At 43.2% G+C, this 23,759-nt stretch overlaps 1 protein-coding gene across 5 annotated transcripts in view; it reads right to left on the reverse strand.

The window, feature by feature from the left end:
- Positions 1–23,759, reverse strand: part of TENM2 (teneurin transmembrane protein 2) — a 1,107,817-nt gene that overhangs the window by 258,369 nt on the left and 825,689 nt on the right. The gene's annotated exons all lie outside the window — the stretch shown is intronic.

The following is a 23,759-nucleotide window of genomic DNA, read 5'->3' on the forward strand; positions in this document are numbered from 1 at the left end:
CATTAGAACCGAAATATAGCCCTGATGGAAGTGGACACAAGTTGATCACAGTGTCATTCCTCTTGTTCTAGCTCAGGGGTCGGCAACATAAAGGCGCACGTGCCACAAGTGGCATGCAAGATGATTTTGAGTAGCATACAGGGAGCCTCACAGCACCAGCTCTGAGGGGCATGCAGCGAGGAAGGTGAAGAAAGCAAATTCTCCTCCTCCCGCACTGGCCACAGAGCTATACGCGGAGGAGCACCACCCTGCCTCCCTCATGGAAAAGTTCCACCTGCCGCTGGTTGCTCCCGTGGGGTAGGTTCCAGATTGGGCTGCGTGGGGCCCAGTCAGGCAGGACGGGCTCTTGTGGTGCATGAGCAACCGACGCCCTCCCCCTTTCCTGGTAGCAGGTTAGGTTGCACCGCACCCAGTGGCAGTGGGAGGAGGCAGTGCTGGGGCTGAGGACCCTGCACGTGCAGGACGCAGGTGAAGGCTTGGGGCCTTACAGGGCTTTGCACCCACGGAGACTCAGTCTGGGGGCATGCAGATTCGTAAATAGAAGTGAATAAGTTAAATCTTGGCACGCCACTTCTGAAAGGTTGCTGACCCCTGTTCTAGCCAGTCCTTCAGCTGCCTGCTGGCCAGGGTGTCAGTGGCACCAGACAGCCAACTGCCATAGTGCACTGCATCCCAGAACCCCTACGTGATCTGCCAGCCTCCCAAGTAGGTGGGATTACAGGCACCATGCTCAGCATCAGTATTAGTATTTACTTATATAATAAAAATCCTTAACAAGCTCCACAGAAGGAAACCTTACATAATCAGCAGTTGGTTTGGAAACCTAAGTATCTCAGACATTTTTCACTTAAAAAAAAAGACTCTCTCCTGAGCTATTTGCAAAACTATGACTAAAGAAACAGTGTCATTCCAACCATTTACTTAATGAAGAGTGTTCGCTAATAAATCTTCCTGTCAAATGACGTGGCCATTCTTTACTGCCTCTAGCTAATAATGCAGTGGCAAGATTGGTTAAGTGTTAGAAATATTACAAACCATTGTTTTTCACATTTTTCTAAGTGGACTACGAACATTTGCTCATGGCAGAAGCTGAAATGAAAAGGTTTTAGCCCCAATGTCTTATCCTTTTAAATTAAAAACAAATCTCTTAGACTATATTCCACTTAGAAGTGTGCAGGAAATAACAGAATGGTTTCAGATGTTTGTAACTGTCCTAACAAGACCAACTTTCATTAATTAAAATGAAAATTGGCAAGAGGGGGCGAAATAGGGCTGCTGGAGTTACACCGCAGCATCTGGGATTTCCATTCCTCCTCTCTGAGTGCCAGGCTGACCACTCCAAAGCTCTTTCATTAGCCTCACCCCAAATTTCTCCATAACATCATTATACCAGAACCCCTTTCCAGTTTCAAGCCTAAAGGGCTTTATTAAAGAGGTTTTTTTCCTGTTAGCTTCTTTTTTATCCCTTAGAGCAAATCTCAGCCGTTTCGAGAAGCACAAAAGTACAGTCCTTGTGCTGCCTTGATCTGAAATGTCACATTTTTTTAACCCAAGATCTCTAAGTGCTTTTCAGCTAACAGAGGGAGCTACAATATATAAACAAGTTTGAATATAATGCTTTGTTCATGTGAACTTAGGTATAGTGAAACTCTGGTCACAGTGAAACAGAATGAATAAATATGGTGGAAAGTGCCAATCACAATACTGTTTCATAAATGAGGAAACAAATGACTTAAATACAAGATCACTTACATTGTGATCAAACTACAGATATAGAAAGTTACACCTGGAAAATACACACGAGTACATAGAAACACACAATTAATGCCTAGTGTAGAATGAAATTTGATGAAGAAAGGCAAATAAGAGACTCTGATGAATGCATGAAACTGTGCTATTCTCAAATGTATGCCTGTAGGTGAGGTAAAAATAGACAAGATATATTTGAAAAATGAAATAAACCTTTGATTATTGTCACATTTTCCAGGTCCTGTCTATGTCCTTTGAAAGCTTAGAGTTTATTGTCTCGAAAGAAGTACTTTTTATAAAGTGGCCGGCAGTAAATGGTACAGTACCACATAAAACTACAGTAATTAGGTTTTCAAAAGTTGTAATAAAACATTTAACTAGATATATGTTAAATAACCACCATGCTATTCCACATAATTGGCACTCTGTTCAGAAAATATGAAGACTAGAATACCAGAGGTAAAGCAGGTCAAGATGGAAGAGCATTGACAGAGCTGCACAAGAAAATTGGAGAACTTAATGGTTAATATAATGGCATTTCACATTCACTTCACATTCCAGTTGAGTCCAGGTTGAGCTTTTAAAAGAAATTAATTGACTTGCCCTAGGTTGGTCCCTACATAGCAGTGATCCACACAGTCAGAAAATCTCTGGGTGGGATTTGACATGCTCCATAACAAACAGTTGTGTGTGGACCAAAGAGAGTGAAATCCACAATCATTTCTCAGTATTAACTATCGTGTATTCCCGATAAGACTGGGGAGACCTTGCACCATGGCTGCCTACAACACATCATGGAAAGGAATTCACCTCTTTCATTTCCTGTCCAATTAACTTTAAACAGAGTCTATATTTTAAAGTGTAAAATTGTAATTAAACAGATAAATCAATAACCAGCTGTTGTAAGCATTCTCTGCAGCTGGTTAGTACTACAGAGAAGAACACATTTTCCAGCCCTAATTAACATCACAGATCTTAGCACCAAGACAAGAACTCCTCTATGAAAACAATACACATTGGGTTAAGTGGCGCAATAGATTTAATTTACCTTCCTCGGATACAGAATGGGAGTGCAATTATCTTTGGGCAACAAGTGAATTGAGTTTGACAGTGTCAGCCCAGTCTATAATAGATTTTTGTCCATATCACAAAACTATTATGTGATTCTGCATAGTTGACATTCTCTGCCCTGGAACACACCAAGAGTAGAAAAGCAAGGATGCTGCAATTCAAGAACTGAAGTGTGTAGGAAATGTTTTAAAGCTCCACACTCTCTATATATCTTAGGTTAGTGCTGTCCCCGTCTTAAACAATGCTAGATGCCCCTCAAATTCATGAGCATTAAAATGTATCAATTCTTTTTCTCCAAACAATGTCTGCTCACAGTGTATGGCACCAAAGGCAGAATGGCACTATTAGAACAGGGAATGGCCCATTAGAAAATGTCACTGGGGCAAGGAGAAAAGCAGATTAAAAATAGATTACTTATCTGTAACTATACTTCTTCTGTCTGTATTCCATGTGCTGGGGATCATGTGTACCATGAACCCAAGTCCAGAAATTCTAGTAAGAATTGTTTGTTAGCCCATACATGTGCCGTAGATATCCTCTTGCTCTCACTTGAGGGCATAAAGGGCAGTGCAGGCTGACTTTAGTTCCTCCTCTTACCATGATTTCAATAGGATTCAAAGCAGAGGAGATGGAGGATGGGCAGTGGAATGAATATTGAGTATATTCCATATGTGGGAGATTGCAAACTGGTACGAGATATTTCTATACCAAGTGTGGCCAAACTGCGGCCTTTGAACCACGAGGCTCTTAGGCAGGGCAGCTGCTGCTCATGGAGCTTGTGGCTTCAGCTCTGCAGTGGCATACAGAAGCACAGAGCTTCCTCCCATAGCTACAGAGGGGCGCAGAGGCTGTGGGCTTGCCAAGCAGCAGGACGAGCTGGCATTCGCAGCGCTAACCCTGCCGGAATGTGTGGAGACAGGGGGCTTTCAGCCCTAAAGGAGGAGGAGCACTGTTGCTTGGGGCTGGCAACGAGCTGCTGCCTAGGCTTCAGGTTAGGCCTCACATCCTCAATGTAACAGGAAATTAGAATAATAGAATCATAGAGCTGGAAGAGACCTCAGGAGGTCATCGAGTCCAGCCCCCTGCCCTAGGCCGGACCAATCCCAACTAAATCAATCCATCCAGGGCTTTGTCAAGCTGAGACTTAAAAACCTCTAGGGATGGAGACTCCACCACCTCCCTAGGTAACCCATTCCAGTGCTTCACCACCCTCCTAGTGAAATAGTTTTTCCTAATATCCAACCTAGACCTCTCCCATTGTAACTTGAGACCATTGCTCCTTCTTTTGCCATCCGACACCACTGAAAACAGCCTTTCTCCATCCTCTTTGGAACCTCCCTTCAGGAAGTTGAAGGCTGCTATCAAATCCCCCCCCCCCCCCCCACTCTTCTCTTCTGCAGACTAAACAAACTCAAATCCCTCAGTCTCTCCTCATAGGTCATGCGCTCCAGTCCTCTAATCAAATTGAATCATGGCAATGCCGTGCGAGGTCCTCTTGAATGCCGCACACTACATGCTGCATTTTCTGTTCATTAAGCTGCATTTGCATAGTTTTAGATGTGTTAACCCTAAGTTAGTTTTGTGGATGGCAATGACATCTTGAAACTGTAAGCTGACAACAACTGAAACAGGTATTATTATGGCACGGAATATCACTCCCGCGAAATGTCCATATTGTGACAGAGAATTTGTTAAGATGAATGTTGCAGAAGTGGTTTCAATTTTAGATCCCAGTAACACAAACCTTCAAGGACTAATACAACAAATTCCGCTTCATGCCAAACTACAGAGACATGGCTATCCCAGATCAGTGGCAATATTGCAAGCAACATGCAAAATGATGTAAAGAATTCCCTAGTATTCAGCCTAACTGTTGATGAGTCCTTGGATAGTCAAGATAAACCACAACTAGCAACATTTGTCCACTATATTTCCACAGATGTAATTGTGTGAGAAGAAATGTTATACTCAGGGGCGCTAAAAGAAACAACCTGCGGTGTTGTCATAAAGAATGCACTTGACAAAGCATTGACAAATGCCGATGGATCATGAATAAACTTGTCAGAGTTGCAATAGATGAAGCACCCGCAATGGTGACGAAGAAAGCCTTACTGAACTCTTAAAAAGTGTTTCTAGGCAGCTGCTTTACATATCTCTAGTAGAAGCACTTCAGCATATTCAGTAGGAGCTGCTTACAGTCTGGTGGAATGAGCCTTCACTCCCTCTGGTATGAGGGGAGAAGGCAGGATGTGATCTAGCTGATAAAGGATAAAACAATGAGAGATCCATTTTGAAAGTTTCTATGCAGATATAACTTGCCCTTCTGATTTATCTGCTATGGAAACAAATAGGTAGGGTGTCTTTCTACTATCTTTGTTCTTGGTAGATAAAAGGCAAGCACCTCTTGTCTCCATTCAAGGTATATGGTTTAGGAAAATGTATGAGTATGTGGGTGGCTTGATACATATGAAACTTAGAAACTAGTTCAGGGATGGTTTTTGGGTGGGAGAGTAACCTTTTATTTATAGAAGGTAGTATATAGCAGATCCTGCAGGAGTACCTCCAACTCACTGTCTCTTCTGGGAGATGTAATTATGATGAGATGGCCTAATTGCAATAGGATGAGAGAAGATCATATGGTTATCCACCAATGATGAAAAGCACTGATTCCTGCTTAGTGCACCCAAAGAGAAATTTAGAAGATGTAGAGAGCCAAGAGCGCTCTACGGAGGGGGCTACTGATGACGAAGAGATCATGTGGAATTTTAGCTTTTGAATGAATATGTTCAGTAGATGTAAGTCAAGAATTGGCTCCCATCCTCTACTTTTTGGGGGGACGAAAAGTAAGGGGAATAGAACCTTTTCCCTATGATGAGGTGGAATCTTCCTATTGCTCATGGAGGAGGAGAAGCAAATCCACTTCCTTCTGGAGAATCTCCTTGAGATAGTGGTCCCTGAATAGGAAGTAGAAAGGGAGTTTCTGGGTGGGAGCTGTCAAAAATGCATATACCCACTGCGATAACTTCCAGTACCAATTTATTGGTAGTTAGGGCCTTCCAGCTTCCGGCAAATTGGGTAAGACAGCTTCCAAAAATCTGATGAGGGAATAGATGTGGCATCAGTAAAGAGACATGGGTCTCAACAGTCCCATCAAAATAAAACTCTTTGGCTGAGTAAATGAATGTTGCAGAGGCTTAGCTCCAGGGCCTGCAAACCCTCTTCTTTCACATGGTGGTCCCTGAGGACACTGATGATAAAAAAAGGCAGAGGAGACGGCCTCAAACTACACCGTGTTCTCTCTTGAAGATAGGGGTATAGATGCCCAGAGAGAGACTCTCTCTTCTCAGAGAACAGATTGATCATAGCAAAGGAAAGGCCCTGGGTGGAACTCTTCACATTTCTATGGAAACCTGAGGATTTTAACCATGAGTCTCTCCTCCCAACAATAGCTGTGGCCATTCCACAAGACACAGGAAAGGAGCTGCTGCCATCTTGCACTGCTGCCTCTGTTTCAGAGGCAGCAGCCTTGGGCAGCCGGTCCACAAGGAGAACTGGTTTTTGAACTGGCTCCCCTGGCAGACCAGCTCCCTCTGGGCACCTCGCAGTGCTGCCTCTGATACAGTGTGGAGCTGAGGGGCCTCCTCGGGAGTGGGGCCAGAGCTCACTGACTAGTGGGCCCAACCCCAGGGATTACAGAATAGTCGAGTAACTGTTATGAATTCATGAGGTTAATCAACTATTCTATTAACCAATATTCAACTTCTCAAGTTTCTCTGGATTTACATGGGATAAACTGAAAGCAGACTCAGGGTGATATCATGTCAATCTGATCTCTTCTACACTAAAGTAAAGTAGGAGAAAAGTCACTGAAATCAGTGTAACTACATCAGAGTAAAAACAGACAGAAAATAATCAGAATCATAAACCTCAAAAAACATATTCTCTAATTTTTACTACTGTATCTCTAAAGCAACTTAACAGATATAAACTGAACTACTCCAGATTTATACTGGTGTAAATGGCAGCAGGATTTTGTCCCCAAGACTGTCCCAACTGTTCCATCAATTCTGGTTCAGATCATGAACTATGATCACTTTAAAATAGTTTATTACTTCTGAGAGTATCTCCATGGGTACAATGTAAAACCTCAACTCAGATCTATTTTTTTGTTAACTGTATCACTAAACAAATATACTGTGGATTAAGAAAGTTAATCAACCTACAATTACACACAGTCAATTGTGACTTGGTTCACGAGTGCATGATGGACCGTCACTGCACTTTTCTCATCTCCAATGCCCTGAGGCAGACTGCTTGCAAGCATTCAACTAACAGGAACAATGAACAGAGAAATAGGACAGAGAGGATACCAAATACTTCGATTTTTGCTCTTGCCAGGCATTCAGCACTTTAAAATAACAATACAGCCCTTCATAATGAAAGCTAGTTGCAACAAAAGAAACCCACTAAAGATCTTTTAAAGCAGATGACAACCTGGTTCTGCCAATCCAAAAGCATCCACTGAAACTGTGATTCTGCTCTGGAAAATGGCACTGTAGTGTTACCTATTTATTTGTATCTCACTAACTACATACTAGATTCACTCTGTGTAAATATTTTTGTCCATATGCCCCCACCCAGGTGAGATGTTTGCTGCTTCCCCCTAGCCTGCTCCTTCTATTGGCCTGCGCAGCAGCACTATCTCCTCATGAATCTCTGCAGGGCTCTAGTCTCAATGAGAATATATTCTGGTATACCTTCTCGGTATATTCCCAGTACCTGCTCTGCACTTCTACTCCCCAAACACAGTCAGCTTTTAAAACCTGGATGAGGAAGAGACATATGGTAATATTAGTCCAAGGCTGTGAGAAGCAAAGTAGCTATAAAAGGAAGGAAAAGGTGTCTCTTGGTGGGATCTTGGGGTTACGGGTGGGAACAGAGGAATTTGAGCTATCTAAAAGGTGATGAGGAAGAAAGTGGTGCTTGAGATCAAAGGGGGGTGCGTGAGGGAGAAGAAACAGAGGGAGAGGAGTTCTGATGAAACACCTAGGGTATGTCTACACTACAAAGTTAGTTCGAACTAACGGACGTTAGTTCGAACTAACTTTAATAGGCGCTACACTAGCGCTCCGCTAGTTCGAATTTGAATCGAACTAGCGGAGCGCTTAGTTCAAACTAGGTAAACCTCATTTTACGAGGATTAAGCCTAGTTCGAACTAGCTAGTTCGAATTAAGGGGTGTGTAGCCCCTTAATTCGAACTAGTGGGAGGCTAGCCCTCCCCAGGTTTCCCTGGTGGCCACTCTGGCCAACACCAGGGAAACTCTATGCCCCCCTCCCGGCCCCGGACCCCTTAAAGGGGCACGGGCTGGCTACGGTGCCCGTGCCAGGTGCAAGCCTGCCAGCACCCAGCCAGCAGACCCTGCACCTGGCACAGCACAGAGCCACCCACCCGATGTCCCCCAGCCCACCCCCTCTTCCCGGGACCAGACTGGCAACTCCCGGGAGCTTGCCCGGGACCGCAAGAGGTGGGCACCTTCCTGGGCTAGTGCAGACATCGTGGACCTCGTCCACGATCTCCGCACTAGGCACAGGAAAGTGGCCATCTAGGGCAGGAGAGCTGCCAGCCTGGCCACCCAGGAGCAGGTTTGCATGAAAATCAAGGGGGTCCACTGAGACCCCCGACCCTGAGCCCTGAGCTACAATGGCTGTCCTGGGTCAGACCAAAGGTCCATCTAGCCCAGTAGCCTGTCTGCCGACAGCGGCCAACCCTAGGGACCCTGGAGGGGATGGACCGAAGACAGTGACCAAGCCATTTGTCTCGTGCCATCCCTCTCCAGCCTTCCACAAACTTTGGGCAGGGACACCACTCCTACCCCCTGGCTAAGACTACTCCATGGACCCAACCTCCATGACTTGATCTCACTTCCCTTTAAACTCTGTTCTAGTTGTAGCCTTCACAGCCTCCTGCAGCAAGGAGTTCCGCAGGTTAACTATTTGCTTTGGGAAGAAGAACAACTTTCTCTTACTAGTTTGAAGCCTGCTACCCATTCCTTTCCTTTGGTGTCCTCTAGTCCTTCTTTATGGGAACTCAGGAAGAACTTTTCTGAATGCACCGTCTCCACCCAACCCCTGCTTTTAGAGACCTCTATCCTGTCCCCCCTCCGTCTCCTCTTTTCTAAGCTGAACAGTCCCAGTCTCTGTAGCCTTTCTTCATCTGGGACCTGTTTCCAACCCCTGATCATGTTAGTTGCCCTCCCTTCTCCCAGCCTTTCTCTTCCCCTCTCCCACCTCCTTTTCCCAGTCTCCCTCCAGTTTTGTTCAATAAAGACAGAGTCAATGTTGGAAGAAATGTTATCTTTATTTTGTACATCAATAAGAAGGGGGGCTAAGGAAGGGTAAGTGGAAGGAGGTGAGGGAGGAATGGGGTACGAGCCCCCGATGGGGAGGACTGGGCTGGCTCTGCGGGCTTCTGGGGGTGGAAGTTCTCCTGCAGCCCCCCAATTACCCCCTCTCCCCAGATGGCAGCCTGCGGCAAGTGCAGCCGGGCTGATGGCCGAGTGGTGTGATGTGCCCAGTGTGGGTACTCCGGGCACTCCAAGCCAGAACTTCTTTGCAAGCGGGGCACCCCTTAGAACTGTGTGTCCGGGGTGGGGGTTGGGACCCTTTAAGCGCAGCCCTCGGCTAGCCTGAGACAGTATCTCCATGCTCTAAGTCCTCCTCTTATGCCCTGCCGGCACTGCTTCCGGCCATCCTTAAGCCCTGTTCAGAGTCCACTCAATGTGGACTTGCTAGTTTGAATTAGCAAAACGCTAATTCAAACTAGTTTTTAGTTCTAGACGCGTTAGTTTGAATTAGCTTAGTTCGAATTAACTAATTCGAACTAAGTTAGTTCGAACTAGCGTTGTAGTGTAGACATACCCCTATTGCCATCCAGAGAAGAACTGAGCTGGGAGGGGTGTGGGGGGAAAGAAGCATCAGGAAGCCCTTCACAGGTTCCCTGCACAACTGCAGGATGTCCCTCCATCCATCACATCATGTAACAGATCATGTTTCACTTTGAAATGTCAAAAGTGTCTTACATGCAGGCTGTGTCTACACTGGGCCACTTATTCTGGAAAATCAGCCGCTTTTCCGGAATAAGCTGTGAGCTGTCTACACTGGCCCTTGAATTTCCGGAAAAGCAACGATGCTCTACTGTACAAAATCAGCCGCTATTCCGGAAAAACTATTCTGCTCCCGCTCGGGCATAAATCCTTATTCCAGAACACTGTTCCAGAAAAGGGCCAGTGTAGACAGCCCAGTAGTCTTTTCTGGAAAAAAGCCCTGATCGCGAAAATGGCGATTGGGGCTCTTTTCCGGAAAAGCGCGTCTATATTGGCCACAGACGCTTTTCCGGAAAAAGGGCTTTTCCGGAAAAGCAGCCTGCCAATGTAGACGCTCCTTTTCCGGAAAAACTGAAAACGGAATAGTATTCCGTTTTAAGCATTTCCGGAAATTCATGCCACTGTAGACACAGCTGCACAGTATTATCAGAGTAAGTATGCATGAAGTTTGTGGGGACTGTGGTTGTTAAGTTAGAAGAACAACAAAGATATGTGAGATAAATGGGGGTTTAAAAGCATGTTTAAATATTTCTTCAGCAAAAGCTAACAAGTATAGTACTATTTATATATGCATAAGATAGCCAAAATACAATGTATATCAAACACATACTATAGATATATAATGAGAAACATTTGCATTTAAAAAGGACTAAAATCCTTCCCTATATAAATTAATTGTCCTATGAAGAGTTAGTATTTCAAAGAGAATAATTCAACCATTAAAATGTCAGATGGAGGGTTTTTAAATGCTATCCCTCCCTCAGTATATACCTATAGTGTGTGTTTGGTATAAATTGTCTTTGAGCAAGCAGTACGTGTCATTCCTATTATACACCTGCACAAACAGGTACCTATATCTGTAAACACACACACACCACTATCTCCTCTGTACATATAAACCCATGCCACTGACGCACACGGGACAAACCTTGTGAGAACATGCTATTTCAGTACGTTTCTTGCCCTGCAGCACATAATCAATATGCAAGGGACTGCACGGTTTAGCAGCCAAGAAAATGCCATTAGGCAAGGAAACAATCATTTAGAATCAACACATAAATATTGTTATGACACTTAATATCCACTCAAGCAGACTCTGAAGCCTCTCAGCAGCAAGCAAGTTTCCAACGAAGCATTATCTAAAAAACCCAGCACACCAGTCCTTGAAAGGCTCACGGTTTCTTCGATGCTAGGTTCCCTAGGCCCCTAAGGCAAAGCTTTTAAAAAATGCAAGTGTTAAGGCAGACTGTCGTGCATGTTGCCTTAAGTACCAGAATAGCTTGTCACTGCCATCTTGAAACTCTTAACAAAGACACAGTTGGACACACAGAAGCGCAGTAATTGAAAGCTGCCTGACAGGAACGTAGTATGTTAGACTGAAAGGCAGGTGCCAGCCTTTAGGGCACCTTATTCTGTCACAGCATTAAACAGAACATAAAAGGGGCTATGTGCAGGCGGCTTCAGTTAAAAGTAACAAAAGCAGGTAGAGAAAGAGAAAACATCAGTACAATACAATGGCTGCATTAGCATCATATTGTTTAATGAGTGGCAGCACTTTTTCAGTGGACAAAGTTTACGTTCAAAAGCAAAACGACTGCACTGGATGCAGGAAGGGAGAGGTGAACATGGACCTGACATGAGAGTACCAATCCTATGTTTTCAGCAGGACGTGTCCTCAACTAGTCAAAAAGACACCACAGCTTGATGCTACCCTTCGACAGGCAAGCGTCAATTGGAACATATCGCAGCTTGGAAAATCTGCAGCATCACCGACTTTACACAATATGCAACAAAATGCTTTTGTACTCAGGCTGCTGTTAAAAATAAAACAGTCAGAATAACTTCAGAGGTGAACGTATCACAATGAATTGGCCGATAATGTGCATTTGTACTTACACTCTATAGAATCGTAACTGCTCTATTGTGCGTCATAGACCCAATAAATCCAATAGCTACAGGAAGATCTCCTTTAGCTCAAGTTGAAGTAGCCTGTCTTTTAGAAATGCATAGATTTGGTTTCATCTGCTGCAAAGTTCCGAGTGGCGATGGTGTGCAGTACAGTGACAATCAAATTCCTAATTGGCCATGGATTTTACTCCAGGAATAATGCTGATAATAATAATATTCTGCAGGTCAATAGCGCCTTTATTTAGGGGATCTCAAAGCTCATCACATTAATTAATGAATTAAGCCTCGTCACTCCCTGTATGGTAGACAGACATGCCAAACTGTTCACATCCCTTTAACTCCAATTCTTCCTTGAATCACAATCAATCTCAAAACAATAGAGCTATCCACATAAAAGAATCTTACAATCTTGCTCAAATGTAGCCAGGATAAAAGCTTACATCAGGCCAACGAATGAGGGACAAAAGCTAAATATTAATAGCAAGAAAATCTTAAACATGCTTGCTTCTTGCTGTAAAGTGATTCTACTGTGGGTTTTTCATGTCCCTATCTTTACAGACTAGAATGAGAGCAAAGCATGAAAGCAAAAATCCTGCTTTCTAACATCTAGAACGTCCCTATTGGTATTTGGAAACTTCTCTCTTAAAGGGGTGACAGTGTGCTCCTTTTTCCACTAATCAAAGAGTCTACATTTATTACTCACCCAGAAACCTATCCCTGCAACAAACCCTGTTGCCAGGTCTAACCACATATTTTTACAAGCGACACCATCACAGGACCTAACCACATAAGCCATCCTCTAATGTGATATATACCTCTTGCCTCAGCCTAGAACCTCTCCCATACTCCAAACACTTCAGCTCTACCTGCCACCGTAGAGCTCCCTCCTCACCCCAATTCTCCCATCCCTGGCCCCATGCCAGAGCCTGCACCCCAGCTGGAACCCTAACCCCATCTTGCATCCCAACCCATTGCCTCAGCCTAGAGCTCCCCTCCTCTACACTGATCTCCTCATTCCTGGCCCCACACAGAGTCCTCACTCCCTCGTGCATCCAGGGCCATCCCTATGGAGCACCATGGAGTAAGCATCATTGAACAATTTTAAGCTCTTCTTAATTATATTATTTAACTTAAGGGCTGTGTCTAGACTGGCAAGTTTTTCTGCAAAATCAGATGATTTTGCGGAAAAACTTGCCAGCTGTCTACACTGGCCGTTTGAATTTCCGCAAGAACACTGACGATCTCATGTAAGATCATCAGTGTTCTTGCGGAAATACTGTGCTGCTCCTGTTTGGGCAAAAGCCCCCTTGCGCAAATGATTTGTGCAAAAGGGCCAGTGTAAACAGCACAGTACTGTTTTCCGCAAAAAAGCCCCGATCGTGAAAATGGCGATCGGGGCTTTTTTGTGGAAAACTGCGTCTAGATTGGCCACGGACACTTTTCCGCAAAAAGTGCTTTCGTGGAAAAGCATCCTGCCAATCTAGACGTGCTTTTCCAAAAATGCTTTTAATGGAAAACTTTTCTGTTAAAAGCATTTTTGGAAAATCATGCCAGTGTAGACGTAGCCAAGGTGTTTTTAAGGTTCTCATTGTCTTTATATCTGTTTGTCCTCCTGAAATCACATATGCATCCATGTCCACAGAGACTCCTACAGAATTGCTTCTATCAGGAATGGCACCGACGGGCATATTGCTTACAGTAATACTTGCACAAATACACCTGTCTTCTGTTACTCTTGACATTCACTTAGGGCTCTGATTCTTCACGTCCTTGCACCCTGTGTAATCTTTTATATCTATTGCAAGGGAATGCAAAAGACAGCCCAAATTGCAAAGAATTGTTGAAACAAGAGACTAGAGTTTTTGACATCACAACTGTCACACTGATTCAGCCTAGCAACCAAATGAACAAAAAAGGATAAAAGCCCACAAAAAACTTAAATTGGCATGGGATACTCTGCCTCCAGGCAACATTTCCTCCTCAGTTCCAATAGACAGAGGTTGGGTTATGAGCATCTTGAAAATATTATCCAGAGCTTACATAAGGGGGACTGTTTAACAGGAACCCACTGACCAAATGACCCTGCGACCTGCTTTCCTTTGATCATACTTAGTTCCATTATTTGGAAAATGGGGAAACAATGAGAGTCATATTGACATCACACAAACTGCTAAGAGGAGTTCTTTATCTTTCCTCTATAGAATTACTACTACTTATCTGACAATACTTCAGAAGTACAGCTGGAACTTGAGAGTGGATTTTAGGGCACTTTCTAGTATCACTCAAACTAGAATTTCCAGAGAGATCTCCTGAAGAATGCAGGTGAAAACCAGCTAGATTGCACAACATATATTCTTTGACAATGCTAGGACTTGAACCCACAGTGCATAGGAGCAGCTCCACTTTAAGGCATCACACCACCACACTGAGCCATCCAGTTACTATGATAAGCAACACGCAAACCATTTGCCTTCAACAGAACCCTAGTCTTTTTCAACATGCATATTTCTGCCTTTGAAGTGTATAATTTGAGCTTATGCTGATCTGGAGTTCCACACTTTAACCATAATATCTTTATCAATAGTGTTTGCCCAAAGGGTATGCCATACATTAGTTGAGATAATGAGTAGTCCTATGGTACCTTAGGGTATGTCTACACAGCAGGGCTAAAGTTGAATTAAGCTATGCAACTTCACCTACGGCACTTGTGTAGCTTAAGTTGAAACAGCTTAACTCAGCTTTAGGCGCTGTCTACAGAGCAGGAAGTCGAAGGAACAACACTCTTCCTTCGACTTCTCTTATTCATAAAACGAGGGTTACAGGAGTTGGAGTAAGAAGTCCTCCAGCTTGACATTATTTCGAAATAATGGCTTGTTATTTCGGAATAATGGCTTTGTTATTTCGGAATAATGTCAGTTATTCTAAAATAATACTGCTGTGTAAATGTACCCTCAGAGACTAACAAAAATATATAGGATCATGAACTTTCACGGGTAAGACCCACTTCATGATGAGTTGGAATGGAAAAAGTAACAGTTGACATAAGTTTGGAAAGAATTATAACCATCCTTTGAGTCTCAAATATGGGTGCACATGCAAATAAAATGTTAGAAGAACCACATGGCTGTGTAAACAGCTGATTTGTAGGCTGGGCAGAATCTGAGGAATGCTTTTCTCAAATGACCTCAAATTTGGACCCTAACCTTACACCACATTCCAATATAATGTAACTGATTTCAAGACAATTCAAGTTCAAATGTGGATTTTAGTGCCTATAGAATTGTTGTCTTTTCAACAGTGAACAACTTTCAATCTTAACTTCAACAGAGCTGTGACTCTGTCATAATGTTCCTTGAAGCCTATAGACAGCTCCCTGTCAGCAGTCCTAAGTATACAGCGAACAGAAATGAACATCTAACAAAAAATATTCTACCCATAGAATGGAAGGAATCAGTCAAAAATATTCTTGCAAAGATGAAGAATGGGCCTAATTTCTATTGCTATTTAAAAATTTTCCTTTCTTTCTGAACTAAGCATTGCTAATTACAGTGATGCAGGCTTATTTCATAGCAATATAAATAACACCAGGCATAAGACCTAGCATTAGGGCATCATGCAATCTCAGACAAATATCCTTTCAAAGAAAATCTATAATAGCTCTTGGGTTACCCTCATTTATGAGCCATTATGACTTTGACTGGCATCTGCAAATGGCCCCGTGTGAGGTTTCCATAACAAAGACGATTATTACAGTGGAGGGAATGATGTAAACTTTCACTGTAAAGTGATAGCACTCTCACTGTGTGCACTCATAAAGAATCCTTCAAAAGTGTCTCAATCTTTAAAGCTGAAAACTGCTTCTCTGGCCATATCAAAATGAAGACAATCACATCAGAGTGTTCAAAGTTAGCCTTCTCAACATTCAATCTCATAAAAAAGCACTGATTGGGGAAGCAATAAATCATCAACCCTTAACTGGAAAATGTGGAATCCCAGCACTTTTTCAAAGAAGACGACCATTTGAAACAGACTGTGGGAGAATAATAAAAGTTAAAGAGCATTAAACTGGAACCCTGAGCTTAAAGGTGAAGCAGCTCACTGTTCTAGAAATGAACCTTAAAGGCAGCATCTTGATGTGCCATGGTATTTCACTCATGAGGTTTTAGTTTAGGATACATTAGCTCTTCCATTAGACACCTCTGCTATTTTCAAGAAGATAACTTATTATAGCCTGAAATTTTGCATACTTCCTCTTGTGCATGCAATGGCTGTTATAAGGAAGGGCACATGAGGAGGGAACATAACATTTACTTAAATAATAATTTGAGTGATGTTTCAGTGTAAATTTAAAACAAAGTATTTTATCAGTGTATATTTTTTCTTTTGTGTATATGTTAAAGAGCTATGATTTAAGAAAACCCAAGCTGAAACAAATGCCATTTACCCGTAATATGACTTCATCATATTGGACATATTAAAGTAAATAAAATAACTCGCCTTCATCCCAAACTGCTCTCATAAAACAACAAAATAAAACAAAAACAAACAGAAAAGTACAGTGCTAAAGTAAGAGCCAAATAGTGAAGACTACCATTTAAAAATTATCGGTGGCACCTCCCAATAGACCACAGGATTTGTAAGAAAGGAGAGGAGATAGGAGTTTCCAAAGGCCACAGCAGAGGAGATTTACACTGCAACACTCAGCTACAGCTTCCGTTCAGATTTATAACTTTATTGGGTGTGTTTGGAATCTAAACTGATTTTTGTGGTCCTAACAATATTTTCCTGTTAAATAGCTATGTTACTATTCACTTCGTTGTCTCTTCCATAGTCAGAAATGTGACGGTTGGTCATGTGCATTTTGCTGTGAAGTAGAATTTACTCACGCTAACTGAAAAGCTAGAAAATTAAGAGTTATAAAACTTTCCTTTCAAAGGAAGCTACCAAATGCACCACACAGATTGAAAATGGTGACTTTGCTCGTTGAGCAGCTCCAATATTGAGATTAATAAGCTGACAAGTTTCAAGGAAGACTAAGAAAACTGCAAAATTAAAGTGCATTCCAACGTGAAGAGCTAGCAGCTTTGTGGAAACAGTGCAATGCAGCCAAGTAAAGCTATAAAATAAAGACAGAACTGAAAGGGCAACCTAAAGGTCCCATTCAGTTCTGCATTGCCTCTAATAAGAATTTAGAGACCACTTTACTTTTTGGAATATGGGTAAGAAATACAGACTAATTTTGAAAGTTACGCATGATTTGGTTCTGCAGGTATCAAATTTAGCAAAAACTTACTAGAAATCATACAAAGGGGAAAAAACCCTTTTCCTCAGTTTATATTATTATGACGGAGTTTATGATCAAGATCTGTCAGCTATTTAATCTTAGGTAGTATGAAAAATCAATCATGGCTCAACTTTGAAATAATCTTCAGACATGTCACAGTGAGGATGTTTTCTACAGTTTTTATGCTTTGTCATGAAAAAAAAAATGTGTAACAATTACTTCAATTCTTAAGCCCCAAATATCAATGTTCCCCGTAATCTTTTCCATCCGCATGTGGATTTCTTCCATTCGTGTGTGGAATAAATGTTATGTGTTCCAAGGCATTTGTGAAAGTGCACTACCATTAGAAACAAAAAAACCTTGTTGTGGAAGCTCTGCTAATCAGTTGGGCAACATTTGACACTCTCCTGAGCAGACACACAAGTGCATATCTCAGAGGGAGCTCTGCTGAATATCTTATAGGGTATGTCTACACGTCAAAGCTAATTCGAAATAACAGCTGTTATTTCGAATTAACTTTAATAGCGTCTATACAGGCAAACCGCTATTTTGAAATAAAATCGAAATAGCGGGGTGCTTAATTTGAATTAGTTAAACCTCATTCTACGAGGAATAACGCCAAATTCAAAATAGCTAATTCGAAATAAGTGCTGTGTAGACGCTTATTTTGAAATAAGGGGCCTCTAGCCTTTCCCAGGGAGTCCTGGTGGCCACTCTGGGCCAAACCAGGAAAACTCCTTTCCTCTCCCCCAACCCCAGAGCCCTTAAAGGGGTAGACTCTGGCCACAGTGCATGTGGCAGATACAGGCCTGCAAGCACAGAGCCAGCAGTCACTGACCCTGACACAGTGGTGCCAAGATGAGCAGGGCAGCCAGATCCAGCCAGCCCTCCACCGCCCGGTCCCCCAGCTCCCAAGAGCCAGCCAGGGGCCGGAGAAGGCGGGCACCATCCTGGACTAGTGCAGAGATCATGGGAGATCATTGAGGTTTGGGGGGAGGCCTCCACCATCTATGATCTCCGCACTAGATGGAGGAATGCGGCCATCTACAGCTGCATAGCTGCCACCATGGCCACTAAAGGCCACATGCGCACCCCAGAACAGGTGCACATGAAAATTAAAGAATTGCGGCAGGGGTATGCCAGCGCCACACGGGACAGCTCGCCAACAGGGGCACATACCTGCCCCTATTTTGAGGCCCTGGACCAGATCCTGGGAGGCGGGACGGTCCATGCCAGCCCAGGGGGCAGCGAGCTGGGAGCAGAGGGCCCTGACCAGGGCGCGGAAGAGGAGGGTGCAACGGAGGGTGCCACACCGGCCGGACACCTGAGCTGTCCCAGCAGCGGAGTCACCAGGGTCGTCCCGGGAGGCCACACCATGTAAGTGCCATCATTGTCCTCTTCCTGGGGGGGTGGGGAGGAAGACCAAAGTCCGTGCACATGGGCCTTGCTTACCACAGATCACGCAGCAACCTGGGCACGTGCAAGCACTGCCATGCCACCCCTGGGCAGGTGGCTCCAGCTGCGTCCACACAGGGGCTGGGGCCTGATAGCCACATGAATGTGTGAAGACACCTGACATGCTCCTGACCCCGGGGCGGGACACAGCAGGACTCCTTCCCTTCACAAGCCCCCTTTACTCAGAGGCAGGGGACATCTCCACCCCCACCTTGGCCACACTATACACAGCACAGGGGCATGGGTGCAGTCTCGGGCCAGCTCCCACTCCTGGAGATAGCTGGACATTCCTACCATGGCCTCTGTGAAGGCACAGTGGCTCTGACGGTGCAGGGCACAGTCATCCTCACCTCGCAGAGGGGGGCTGGGCTTCACCCACTGTGTCCCCAGGGAGAACTGACCACTTCTCTTCTTTCTCCACAGCCACACTATCTGCATGTGCAGGGCGCACCGCCCTGCACGGGACATCCTCCCACACCCGAGGGCTCAGCAGGTCCACTGCAACACTGCAGGATTTCCGAGACCAGCAGCCGGGGGCTGTGCGAGCCCTGCACTGCACCATGGAGCAGTGGCTGCAGGACAAACAGGAGCTGCTTGCCAAGGGTCATGCCATCTATGCCCACCTGCAGACCCTGGTGCGGAGCATGCTGCCTTGTGCGGTTCCAGTGCCTGCTGCCTCCTGAGCTCCTGCTACTCCTCCCACTCCTTCTCTCCCTCCCGCCTCTCCCTCCTCAACCTCGACATCCTCCTCAATCTCCACACCCCTCCACCTCAACCTCCACACCCTTCTCCCCATCCCTTCAGGGATTCCGAGGCCCCCGCACCTGCGGTGCAGGGAGACAGTTGGCCCGGCGAGATTCCCACCCCTAATCTTCCCCTCCCCCTTCTTCCCCTTGCTTCCCCCTTCCAGCTTCTTCCTCCCAGTTTTCCCCCTCCCCCTCTCACCCTCTCTTCTCCCGTCTCCTGCCTTCTTTCCCCTGTCTCCCCAGAGTTTCATTCCCCCTTCCAGTTTTGTTAAATAAAGAGAGTCGATATTTTTGAAAATACGTGTATTTTATTTGACATTAGGAAGGTTGGCTAGAGAGGGGTACGTGGAAGGACGTGAGGGAGAAATGAGGCACAAGCACCCAGTGGGCAGACCAGAGAGGCTCTGAGTGCTCCTCTGGGTGGACACTCTCCCACAGAGCCTCCTGGATACTGACAGCCCCCCGATGGACCTCCCAGATGGCAGCCTGCAGCAAGTGCAACCAGGCTGATAGCAACATGTCCACAAGAAGCACCAGAGTGACCAGGGGCAGCTCTGGCTCCATGTTGCAGAGTCCTATGGTGTCCCGAGTGAGGGCAACCATGGCACTCCCAGACAGAATCACATAATCACAGAACACTAGAACTGGAAGGGACCTCAAGAGGTCATCGAGTCCAGTCCCCTGCCCTCACGGCAGGACCCAGTACCACAGACCATCCCTGATGTCTATTTAACCTGCACTTAAGAATCTCCAGAAATGGAGATTCCACAACCCTACTTGGCATTTTATTCCAGTACTTCACCACCCTGACAGTGAGGAAGTTCACAAATGCTTTGCTGTCCCACAGCGAGGCAGGCAAGCAAGCAGGGATACCTGAGAACCGACTGCCGGTGGGGGCGGGGGGGACACGGTCCCTTTGAGCACAGGCCTCAGATAGCCTCAGGCAACAGCCACACAAAGACACTCCTTACCTAATGCCCTAACCCTGACCTGGTTCCAGCTGGCCTTAAATCCGAATCAGTGTCCACTCAGTGTGGATGTGGTATTTTGAAATAGTAAATAGCTATTTCGAAATGCATTTTGTGTGTAGACGCATTATTTCGAAATAACTTATTTTGAATTAACTATTTAATTCAATACGCTGTTGTGTAGACATACCCATATTGACTAAGAATATTGGCATTAGCAAACCTATCTTTTGTTTTGAAGGTGAATCTGTGTGTCGCTGGAGATTTTATTATCCAAAAAGAAAATTCAAGGATCTATCATCTAAAATTAAACTGACATGGGCTACTAGGCACACAACTAGAAATCAAAGCTGATGACTTGTTCTGTTAAATTTTATCTTGTCAATTCTGTAATAGTCCTTAGCAAACAAATGCAGTCTATATGTCATACAGTTGTAAATCAGCACATAAATATACATATGCCTATACATATATGCCCACTTTTATTCCCCTTTATTGTCCCTGTCTTATTGCCAAAGAGGCACCAAAAATGGAATCCTGAAAAACCTTTCCTTACCTAAGTAGTCAAAAAACATGAGTATGGATTAACTGTGCTAAGGCTGCAGTATTGTGTACCCTAGACAACAAATATAGTTTCGAGGTTATAGCAGAGAACAGGGATCCTATTTTCCCTTCCTTGCTCTGCCACTGATCGCTTGATATCTAACAATCTAGGAATAACATCAGTTGGACTCTTGTACCATGACCAATATGAATTCAGAAAATGCATTATGGAATTCCCACCCATACATGTAACACTTGGTAATCTTGGTAAACTGAGATAATGGCTATATTTTCCAAGTATTTTGTGTGCTGAAGAACAACAGTCTACACTCCAGAAGAGTTCTTAAATAGATGGACACTATCTCACTTTGCATTCTAGCTCCAGACCCTAAAATGGCAAATATTAAAACTAAGCTCCTGATAATACTAAGAAACAAAGTTAGATGTGTTCTTTTTTATCCTCTGCATCAATTGCCCAGTGTTGCCCTAACTGATTTCAAAAATAAAACAATGTAAAAATTTAGACCCTAGAAAGTCCACTTAGTTCTACTTTTTGTACAGACAATTGCTCAGCCAAACACATTTGTTTACATTTTCAGGAGATAATTGCTGCCCGCTTCTGGTTTACATGCTGTCTGAAGTGAGAATAGGTGTTTACAAGGCTCTGTTATAGCTGGCATTTCAAGATATTTACATGCTCGATGCATTAAAGATTTGTATGTCCCTTCATGGTTCACCCACCATTTCAGAGGACATGCATACATGCTGATGATAGGGTGTGCTAGATAATGTTCCAAAGCAGCACAGACACATTATTTATTTTCATCATTTGAGTCAGATGCCACCAGCAGAAGGTTGATTTTCTTTTTTGGTGGTTCAAGTCCTAGTTTCCACAGCTGCATGTTGTGCTTTTAAGAGTTCTGAAAGCATGTTATGTACTTCATCCCTCTCAGTTATCGGATGGCGCTTTAGCTTCTTAGGCATTGGTTCCAGTGATGGAGCTATCTTTGGAAAATTTAGCTTGTCAAATCTGCAGTGAAAGTGTTTTTAAAATGAACATTTGCTGGGTCATCATCTGAGAGTGCTATAACTTGAAATATATGGCAGAATGCAGATAAAACATCAAGACACATTTAGTCCTCACCCAAAGATTTCAGTCATAAATTTAATTATGCATTATTTTTAATGAGCGGCATCAGCATAAAGAGGCATATGAAAGTTTAGCATATCTGATATGTAAATACTTTGCAGTGCCAACTACAAAAACGCCATTCGAACACCTGTTCTCACTTTCAGGTGATGTTGTAAATAAGAAATGGGCACTATATCTCTCTTAAACATAAACAAACATATTTATGATCATGACTGGCTGAGTAAGAAGTAGGACTGAGTGGACTTGTAGGCTCTAAAATTTTACATTGTTTTGCTTTCAAATGCAGCTATGTAACTAAAAATCTACATTTGTAAGATACTCTTTTGTGGTAAAGAGATTGCACTTCAGTACTTGTATGAGGTGAATTGAAAAATATTATTTATTTTTTATCATATTTACAGTGCAAATATTTGTAATAAAATTAACAAAGTGAACAGTATACACTTTGTATTATGTGCTGTAATAAAAATCAAGATTTGAAAATGTGAAAAAATCCAAAATATTTAATACATTTCAACTGGTATTCTATTGTTTCACAGGGTGATTAAAGCTGCTATTAATCACAATTACATTTATAAATCACAATTAATTTTGTAGTTAAACATGTGAATTAACTGTGATTAACTGAAAGCCCTAATTAATTGCTGTCTGTCTCAGCCAGGAGGCAGTTGGCTAAAGACTGTTTGCACTCTCATCCATCGGCACCCGAGAGGGACAGAGCTTCCCCACAAACTGATTATTACCCAACTGTAGTGGAGTGGAGTGCCCTCCCTTTCTACTAGAGAGTGAGGGACCACTACAATTATTTTCACCAAAATGTATAAAGTACAATAACTTCTTCATTTATTCTTGTGGGTATCCAGCAACTGCAGATACAAGACAATGCTCTATGTTGTTCTCAGATAAGACCTGTATGTTTCAATGACCAGCCTGCTCACTCAAAAGATAGGAGTGGACAGAAGGAGCTGTAGGTAAGTGCCATTTCACACATGCATCACGACAGTTGCTCCTTCTAATTTCCAGGAGACCAGCTTTGCCAGTGTTTCTTCATATTTAAAGCATAAGTTAGAATTAAGATGAATGAAGAATAAAAAATGACAATGAAACTGAATGTTTAGAAATGCAGTATGACAGAAAACTTTTTTTGTATTGATTTATTTTGGCAATCATAAGTGCTGCACTTTTTTTCTCCCTCTTCTTTTTCTTTTTTTCTTCTTCTTCTACATAATAGTGTACCCCACAGGCATCAAGCTGCTAATGTGTACGGGAGGGATTAAAGCAAGTCTGCATGTTGGATGAAATATAAATTAAAATTATACTTCTGTCAATCTTGAATCAGGGTTTGTTTCTCAAGGTCTCCCAAAACGCTTAATTTCAAATGAGTCTTCATTTATTACTTCAGGATAGGCCAAATGCATAATTTATTAGTGATAGTCAATATACCCTTATAAGTAAGTTCCCCCTGAGCTTTGGAGTAAAAATATGTTATGCTAATTCTATTAGTTAGGTACACAATAGCTGTCTGAATGAATAAACAAGTATTAAAACAAGAGACATGTGAACAAAGAGATGTCTAATTGTCCATTTATCACTGCCATGTGAATAAGAGATATTCTAAACTAAACATATATTAATGTTGTGATAGGCAAAAGATAAACTGACATAAAGTCAATAAATATATCTTTTAAAAATCAAATTCATTTGCATTTTCCTAGCTGTTCTTTTTCGATGCAGTTGATTTGATTTGATACCTGGTTATATAATGTTGCAATATTTTC

This window comes from Pelodiscus sinensis, chromosome 17 (genome assembly GCF_049634645.1).
Source record: "Pelodiscus sinensis isolate JC-2024 chromosome 17, ASM4963464v1, whole genome shotgun sequence".
Taxonomy (NCBI): domain Eukaryota; kingdom Metazoa; phylum Chordata; order Testudines; family Trionychidae; genus Pelodiscus; species Pelodiscus sinensis.